Source organism: Monomorium pharaonis, chromosome 10, assembly GCF_013373865.1.
Source record: "Monomorium pharaonis isolate MP-MQ-018 chromosome 10, ASM1337386v2, whole genome shotgun sequence".
In the NCBI taxonomy this organism is placed as follows: Eukaryota; Metazoa; Arthropoda; class Insecta; order Hymenoptera; family Formicidae; genus Monomorium; species Monomorium pharaonis.
The window spans coordinates 1,025,974-1,035,931 of NC_050476.1; the positions used below are offsets into that span (position 1 = coordinate 1,025,974).

Genomic DNA, 9,958 nt, shown 5'->3' on the forward strand with positions numbered 1-9,958 from the left:
GACCTCGTAGATGACCGGTGTCTTGCTGGTGCACGGATGTACGCACGGGAGCGTTAATGCCGTCCGGTGAGCGCGCACTCACCAAATTTCTCCGTCATGTGTATATAAGATACGTGTGTTTCCGTTTTACAGTGCAATAAAAATGCAAGCTGTAACTCGGCTAGGGAATGTTCTGTGAGGTGATAAGCGAACCTCTTGGGCATCACGAAACATATCCTCGAGAAGGCGCCAGCGCGTTTGCTCAAGAGCAACGTTTTAACGCTCTCGATCGTACTACGCGTTTATTCAAAACTAAGTGAAAACGAGCTCAAGTTGTTAGTTGTCATTACACCATAATCTCGAGGGGCATCTTACGGTTGCCTTATGACCACTAATGATAATTGCAGCGTGCGCGGCGCCGCCTGATCAACATGATTCCAGGAGTCCAACGTGATCTCTTGGCGCAACGTTCTCATTCCGAGGTTTCACAGCGACGACGGTCTCTCGGGAAGGAAGGAAAAAAAATTAAAAAGCAAGGCCATTGTTTTTATCATCCCATCTGCGGTCTCGTCGAGCAATCAATTCAAATTTCAATCTCGCGAGCTTCGTTTGCGCGAGGGCCGCGTTACTCGTAAACGTGAAATATTCACAAGAGGATGATTTATCCTGTTCACGGAGGATCTTTCTCGAACCCGACTTCTTTCTATTACACGTATATATGTACGTTGCTGCGTCGTCAACATCATGGATCGATCTATACACATGTGTAGCGCGTTTCACAAGCGCATACGCGCGTTCGAAGAAACGCAACGACTAAGGCAGAGAAAGAAGGGGAGTCAGAAAGGGATAGAGAGAAAGAGAACCACAATAAATTACCTATAAATCAAAAAGGGAGTAAAAGGATAGCGGCGAGAAGCGGCAGCCGCGGCGAGTTACGGTTTCGCGTTAAATATGAAATACTGCGAGCCCCGTAGTATATTATGCGCATACACGTGCATACACGATATTAAGTAGCTGCTTAACATATTTTAATTGCCGGATTAAAATTTAAAAGGTCACGAGGCGGCGTCTGCACCCCGGTTAATAGTCGCCTCTTCCGTTCGTAAAAAAAAATTCTGTCGAGCTCGGGGCTAAGGCAAGATGTTACACGTAAGATGTATTTTGCTGTAACGCAAAAATCTAAAGCTTCGTATTATATGAAAAAAACAACCTTCTCGTTAAAGCATTAAAAAATTTAGTTAGATACAGATCTGAAAAAAATTTTATTGGACCGTTAAAATGTAAAACTATGTATGTAGAACGCTTACAATGAGCGATGCTGCAAAAAATTTAGACTTTCTAGCAACTTGAGTGTTCTACATAATTATTTCGACAATCCAACACAGTTATTTTCTGATCTGTATCTACTTATGCTAAATTTTTAGTTAAACCGTTTTTTCCGTCGAGATAAATGTACGAAATTTTTATTACGGTTATCTTTTCGCAATTTCCGTTCGCCACATAAAAGAAAAAATAGTATTTTCTCTCTCTCTTTTTCTTTCTTTTTCTGTTGATTATATATATGCACTATCTAATCGATATTGATAATATTAATAAAATAAGAAAAAAGGGATCTCGCGCGCGCGCGTATATGCGGGGTAATTTTCCCAAGTGTGGACACGAGCGAAATGATATATCGTCGAGTATAATGCGTATGAATAACGATAAACGATATTTTCGATATTTACGGCTGCCCCAGTCGGCATTAGAAAACCTTCTTCCTCCCCCTTCTTTCCCCCGAAATTGTAACGAGTTTCAAAGGAAGACTCACCTAGCCAAAGGCTCCGACGATTCCGACATGAAGGCCGCGTTCGCCCATTAAAAATGCCTTATTAATATTGTAATTCCCTTTTAATACGCGTAAATCTAGGATCAAGACAAGGCCACCTCGGAGACTGTTTTATGGCTGCTTAGGTTTTATAGATCTCTCTCTGAGTGCGCCGCCCGTCTTTTGTGAGATAATGCTTCGCATCCTGAAACCAAGTCTCATCAGTCTGAACATGGCGATCGAAATAATTGGGGAGTAATCACTTAGATCGTCGTCTGTGCAAGATTATGCTATTTTCTACAAATGTTACCACAAAAGATATTGATCGTTGCTTTACCAACGTGTATTGAGACTACAATGAGATAAAAAGTCTGATAATAACTCGTAAAAAATAGATGATAATTATTAAAAAATTTAGTAAAATAATATCAATTAAATTTTCAAAAAAATGTAAATAAAGGTTTTAATATTATCTTTTCATTTTCTGTATGTAAATATTTTTCGCAATAGATTGTAATATTTTAAAATACTAATAATATCATTATCAAATAATAAATCAATTTTGTAATATTATTTTTAAATGATTGCGTTTCAAGATCGACTGTGTTTGGCGTGCAGTTTATAAAACTGAAAATTATTTACATATTAAATCATATTAACTATCAGCATTGATGCTTTTTTATCTATTAGTGATTACTTAAATCTAGTTCAAGTTATTATTGTTTACTATTGTAATGCTTGATAACATTTATTAAAAATTGCACTAATACGTTAAACAAATTACCTTTGGTAGCTATATCGCAAAACTCTTTTCTCAGTCAGAAGAATTAATTGAAATACCATCGACAAGGTGTACATACCTAACAACCCGTGATTTCTTGTAAGAAGGCTATCTCGCGGAAAGAGAAAGCTCAGTCGTGACGAGATGCTGCTCGGTTGAGGGCACAAAAGCGACGAGAATACAAGCCAATTGTTAAGTAGGCGCTAATTATCGTCATCCGAGATAATAATTGTATCAAACGAAAAGGAAAAAAGGGAAAGAGGGAGAGAGGGAGGGAACGAGAGGGAGGGTTTTGCCACACTGAATCGAAACTACCGATCATGCTCCCAAATAGTGATCGAACGTGCGGTGAGCTTTCGTCTGTAGACATGCGCGCGTAACCGAAACGAAGAGAGAAAGAGAGAGAGAGAGAGAGAGAAAGAGAGAAAGAGAGAGACTGTATTCATGTATATACGCAGATACTCATACACGCAGATAGATAAGTGGGCGCGAGCCTTTCCGATCGCTCGGTTGATGGCCCGGTCTCGCGTAAAGGAGATAAATCGACCGTGCCATTCAAAGTCCGCGGGTCTGAATCCTGATGCCCAGGCCTTCTCGACGGCGCGCATCCTCGAGCCGTCGAACGCATGCACTACCATCGACGGGAGAGGAGAGATCCGAGAGACGCTCGCGCGCGCCGTATCGTTTCCGACGCGACCGTGGCCCACAAGAAAAGACCGAATCGCGCGCATACCTTTATTATTATCGGTAACACAAAGGACCAGGGAAAGGGCACCACCGCCGCCGCCGCTGCAAAGTCGGTCCTCTGATGGCCGCTGGTATGACGAGGTAAATTATTTATTCACCGGCGACTGCACGGGTGAATAATGGTTCCCTCCTTCGGGGCGCGAACACGGCACCGCGCGCGCGAGAAAAAGAGAGAGAGAGAGAGAGCCGCGCGTTATTGATCACCGAAATATCAAGAGTAGGCGTATCCATCATCCGCTGGTCCGTCGATGAACGCTCACGTGTCGAAATGTTACATACTCTCTCTCTCTCTCTCTCTCTCTCTCTCTCTCTCTCTCTCTCTCTCTCTCTCTCTCTCTCTCTTTCTTTCTCTCGCGAGAAAGAGAGAGAGAGAGAGAGAGAGAAAGAGAGAGTGCAACAAGCGCGCGAGAGAATTCGTTGTATACGTGTGCGCGCACATGTTAGGTATGCGCGCGTACCGACAATAAAATCGATTTTTCACACGGGGGCCGTTTATCATGCGGCTGCGATAATGGGGCGTGCGAGGAGATACGGGATAAATATTTCGAAGTAAATAATCGTTAGCTCTATGGTATCGGAGTGTCGAGGGGGGCATTAATAACCCCGAGTGCCTGTCTTTACGCTGCGCGCCGAGGCGTCCGAGCTGATTTTCGCGCGTGGGGAGATCGCTCTGCTCGTATCACTTGACGGCGCCTTGCATCGCTCAATCATAGAGTGCGCCCGGCCGTTTAACCACTCCGCGTGATTCTCGAATCACGGACGCGCGGTCGTTTGCAAAATTGCCGCCGTCGATTTGAGGATTTCATGACGAACAATGAGCGGCACGACGAGGAGCGTGTACTTGAGGATTCTGCACGGAAAAAACGATTTTTCTGAAGTGTCAAAAAAAGCTACAGATGGAGGTCTGAAAATAATTTTGTTGGATTATTAAATAATTATGTAGGATAATCAAACCAGCTGATTGCTAGATCCCATGTGGAAATTCATCTAGGCATGCTCTATTTAATATTGGCCCCATAACGGGCGTTACTTAGGCATCCAAAATAAAGGCTTTTCGGACTGAAACCTATTCAAGGCCTATTCAGGCCTATTTAGGATATTTGAACTTGGGCTTGCCTGAATTGGGCCTGGTTTAAATTTACAACTTTTTCCCCAAGACTCACAGTTAGGTTTGCCCGGTTACAGCCCGTATAGGACCTAGTTTGAATTAGATATTTGCTCCAAAACAGTTATATTTAGGTTTGCCTAGTTATAGCTTTTTTCTCAATTCTTATATTTTAATTATTTTAATATATTAATTGTATTAGACTTAAATATTTCAAAGTAACATACCGTTTTCCATGTCTGATAGACTAAAGTAATTAGCTAATACATTATTTATAAAATCTATTATTTTATTGAGTTTGTTGTCTTCTATGTTTGGCTTTTAAATAGATCGTAAAGAAAAACAAAAGTTTTAAATAGAATATTAATTGCAAATAACCGATATCAGACTCGTAATATGTTTTTGTAAGATTTTAAAAAAATACCATTTCTGTATTACAAATACTGATATCTATTTCGATTGATTAAACGATACGATTATATGTATAATACATAATGCATAAAATATAATAAATAATTGATATATTTTAAAATTGTTGTTTTTATTTATTTATTAAATATAATAAATTGGGCAATGATATATCCTGTAATTTTGGCTCAATTTATTTTACATATATAAACCCAACTTAAATATAATTAACCATCTAATTAACCATTTGAACGCTTCAAAGTATTAGTGCTAAATAGATAGCAATTTCCATCAAATTATTAAGGTTATGGAAAAAGATAAATTTAACAATAAAATTAATAGATAAATAAATTAATACTATTTATTTTTAATATATTTTTCAAAATTTAACTGCTTTTATAAATACTATAATTGCGTCAGTTTATAACATATATAGTACAGGGAAATTAGACTCAGAAACCACTGTTTCGAGAAAAAATTCTAAGAGGCACTTTTATTGCAGATTCTTAATCATACAAACATATTAAACAAAAATTCAACTCGGAAAAAGTTGGGAATTATTGTGTAAACAATGAAAGAAAGTGAAAATTTTCGTTTTTTGGCAATAAAAAAAATTTATTACTGTTAGCAAAAAACAAAAAATGTAAGCTTATAGGTATTAAAAATATCTATTAAATGAGCCGTCGAACGTTCCAATTGGTTTATTTTTTAAGAAGAAAAAAATTAAAAACTGCTAAAATTTACCTTTTTTTAAATTGTTAATAAATAATTAATAACTAATGGCAAATTCTTGTAATAGGGCTTAAATAGTAGCGGTTACTATTCTCTAAAAGTCTTGAAAATTTTAGCCCAAAACATTCATAACTTTTGACACAAAGCGATTTGTTATTTAATTACTTTTTAATTTTTTAATTTTTAATTAACATTTAATTAACAACACAACTTTTTCCGAGTTGACTTTTTGTTTAATATGTTTGTATGATTTTTCCGAATAAGAATCTGCAATAAAAGTGCTTCTTACAATTTTTTTTCGAAAAAGTCTAATTTTAATTTTATTGTACTAATAAGTATATATAGACAATAACAAGTATCCAAACCAATAAATCAATTGGTGCAGTGGATAGAGTACAAGTTTTGTAATCCTAAGGTCCCGGGTTCAAAACTACCATCGGCAAGTTTTTAATTATTTAAAAAATAATTTTATAAATAAATATAAAATTATTTTTAAAATTAAATTAAATTAAATTAAATTTATATTGGCCCAAGTTTGAAAACCAATGTAGGCCCTAGATTAAAAAGCGGGACAAATCGATATTGGACCAAGGTAGGCGTCCTAACTTGGGCCTGAATAAAAGTAAGAAAACCTAACTTGGCCCTGATTACAACCTAGGTAGAATTTCCACACGGGATATGTTAAAACTTTGCATCATTGCTTAAACTCATAATTATAACTATTTACAACTATTTTAATAGTCTAACAATATTATTTTCAGATCTGTGAATTAAAGAAAATTATAATAAAAAATATCTTATCTACTTGTAAATTGTTTTGAAAATATTTTCATTTTTTAAATGTTAAAAGCTAATGTTGAAATAAGATTATATTGTTAAATATACATAACTTAGGTACATAAAAAATTTTGTACATTTTTATCAAGAAAAATATACTTAATAGTAATTTTCATGAGTTGTGTGTGTGTGTGTGTGTGTGTGTATGTATGTGTGTGTGTGTGTGTGTAAATAAAAAGAATTTATAATAAAAAATATTATAAAAAATGTATAGAAAAAAAATTTGTTCCTAAAGTGTTTTAAAATTTCGCTAGATATAAATCTAAAAATAGTTTTTGTTAGACCATCAAAATATTAAGAATGTTTAACCTAATGACTAAAATGTTAAAACTTTTTGCAACATTCCTCATCCTGGTTAAATGTCTTGCATAATTATTTTCAAATCTGTATCTATACATAACTGTTCTTTTTTTTTACATATATTATAAATACGGAAAATAACAATATTTTCAACCAAAGATCAAAATTTATTTTAATATCTATCAAATAATATTGTGCTTTTTAAACGATTCTACAGATTACTGTATTGAAATAAAAGTGTATTTTAATAAAATTTAAAATTATTAAACTTTAAAAAATATTAAATTATATACATATCAGTAAGATTACCATTATGTTAACTATAAGCAAGTTTAATTTATAAATTCTTGCTTAAATATAAAACAATAATTATTTACAAATAGAACATATAATTAGTTTTAATTTGAGCCACTAATTACGGCTCGATCGCGGGACACAAATTAAGAGCTGACATGTTAAAAGACTTCCGCGCAAACCTGTATTTGAGTAAATTAATTCTTAGAAGAAAGCCGCCACGCGTGCGCTTTGCGGTGTGAGATCGTTCATCGGGGCCTCCTTCGTATACCACTTTGGAAGACGCTTTCTAAGCTAACTGTCCAAATACGAGCTCGTTAAACCACCGTGATCCGTGACGGGATCAATGGACGGGATTGCAACGAAGTAAGATTAATTATCATTGAAAATTGTCTTCTCGACCCGACGGCTGTCGACGCGATCGCTCCGGAACGCCGCGCCGCCGCCGCCGCCGCGCCGCCGCCGCCGCCGCCGCGGTGTTCCTCCCGAACGAGAAAGGAAAAAAGAGAGAAAGAGAAAGAAAGAAGGAGCGAGAGATAAGCGGCCGTGTTCTCGCAACGATGCCCGTGACAAATCTACGGCGATTAATCTCAGTTGAATACCTTTCCGTGTTGTACATGCCGGCCAGCCAACCAACCAACCAACCAGCCAGCACGAGGCGGCTCGGTTGCGTTTATTGCTCGGTCCGCGGTAGACAGTGACCGTTTACAAGGTGTAACTATGTGCGACCAGGTGGTCGATCGTCGAAGGCCCCGAACGAAAATCGACCCCGTCAGGAATGACCCCCAGCTGAGAATTCCACGGGGCTTCTTATTTTTATTTCTCACCTCCTACGGCGTTACCTCTTCATCCTCGCGTTCTCTCTCACCTCTCGCACCTTCGAGCGCTTACCACCGGGCGCACGAGAGATGATGATGAGCTCTCTTCGGACCCGGTCGGCTCGCCTCGCCTCGCCTCGATAATTACGTGATCAATACGCTAAATATCCCGCGGGCCGATTATGTAAATAAACAGATGCGCGTAGCTAATTGAGTAACGCGCGCGCGCGCGCGTGTACAAGGGGAGGCGCGAGCAGAGAAGAGCAGAGAGCAAACAGGTGAGAGTAATTCGCCAATTTCTTACGGACGGATTCTTAGACGAACCGAAGCTCTTTTGTCTTTCGAGGTATCAAAAAATACATGAGCGATAGAAACGACAATTTGAACGCCGTAATCCTTAACGTTATCTCGATTTTTTCTGATATACTTTGAATTTTGATAAAAATAAAAAGTCAAATATACCGGCCGATGATGTTGTCACGGTTTACATTTGCAGGGTACGTTCGATCGATCGCTCGTTTAAGCGCACGCGCGCACTCGCAGGAAGCAAGAATACACACACACATACATGTCCGAGTTTAATCTACTAATCTACCAACATCGAATGCGCACGCACAGTTAGCCGGTTAAAGAGGATCGGGAATAAGCGCGTTCGTGGGGCGCAAGAGAGGGATATCCGCGCGAACCTCGGGGCCCATCGGGCTCCCTCTCGGGGCCCCGCGCGCTTCGGATTCTTATTTCCTCATAAATAATTTTAATGACGCGCCGCGGCAGTTCAGGTATAAGACCGGGACCTATATGCAGATCCCCGTATCCGTAGGCAGACTCCGTATTGTTATTTATTATGTTCGCCGTAGCTCTCTCCCTCGTACGGGGCCCCGCGCGGCACGCGGGAGTGCCCGCTTGACCATTTTTTATATCAACGTTCCCTCCGTGCCGGTTTTGTAGATTTTACACGCGTCCGTCGTCGAGACGTGTGTATATATGTAGTTTACCTCGCTTCTGCAGCATTCGATTTCACGACGCGATGATAAGAGCATCAGCCCCAAAAAGCCGGAGCAGGCATCTTGCCATTCACAAACCAACCCCCTTAAGAGCAACTCTTGATCGTTCAGTATACAGTAGAAAACGTTTTGTATACTTGGGTTACAACTGACTCTTATTAAAATTTTTGTATTGAATTTTTAACTTGTTCGAGTATTAATTTAATGTAATATAATTATTTAAATATTTTGTATTAAATTGACATTCCATATTTCTTAATGTTAAAGTAATACAATTTATTGATAAATTAACAAATAACAAAAAATACTTTTAAAGCATACTTTTGAAATATTAATTCTAAGAAAAATAAATAAAATGTATCATATTATAAATGTTAATTTTAATAAAAAATATGTTTGCATTATCTGTTTCCTAATTGTGTCAAAGTATTACATTTTTTATATTAATATTTTATAATAATGTTTACATAAAGAAAGATCACTAATACTGGTATAAACCTCCTAAAGCACTATTATTTTTCAGAAACTAAATTTACATTAATACCGATAAAAACATGATCTACTTACTACTACAATTAAAAAAATAAAAATCTATAGTTTATTCATATAGTCTTCTTTTATATAAAATCTACTAAACACGAATTAAACATTTATATAATTGCGGTACATATTACGTCTTGCAAAATAAAATATTTGTATAATTTATCTCAAAAAAATTTATATCAAAGTGAAAGACTTCTAAAAATTCTTATATACATTACTTGTGAATATTTTGTATAAATGACTCATGTTAAAAGAAAAGAAAAAACATATCAATCTATTATGCCATTTTAGTGTTCAAGACTTTTCAATTTATACTTTTTTCAGATGTTTATGTTTAGTTATGTTGCAAAAACATAATTATTACAAAATATAAAACAGTATGATATGATAAAAGCTACTATAAAACTAGTATATTATCTGGCACTTTCTAGTGCACATTTATGTTTTTAAAGTTTTATTTTCAGCGTTTGTTTAAGGAATATTATTCAAAAACAAAAAAATATGCCAGTATCGTATATAACTTTTCCCTAATATTTATATTACTTTTTAACACATTCTTCTGTAAAATTAATATAATATAAATTGACTGTTTTGAACGATATG

General features: G+C 36.8%; 1 long non-coding RNA gene across 1 annotated transcript; it reads right to left on the bottom strand.

The window, feature by feature from the left end:
* Positions 1 to 1,789: 1,789 nt before the first annotated feature.
* LOC114255386 lies at positions 1,790 to 5,087 on the bottom strand. The gene is made up of 2 exons (XR_003626668.2): positions 2,647 to 5,087; positions 1,790 to 1,991 (listed from the first exon to the last, which is right to left on the bottom strand). It is a non-coding gene; the product is annotated as an uncharacterized LOC114255386 (long non-coding RNA).
* Between the last annotated feature and the right edge of the window lie 4,871 nt (positions 5,088 to 9,958).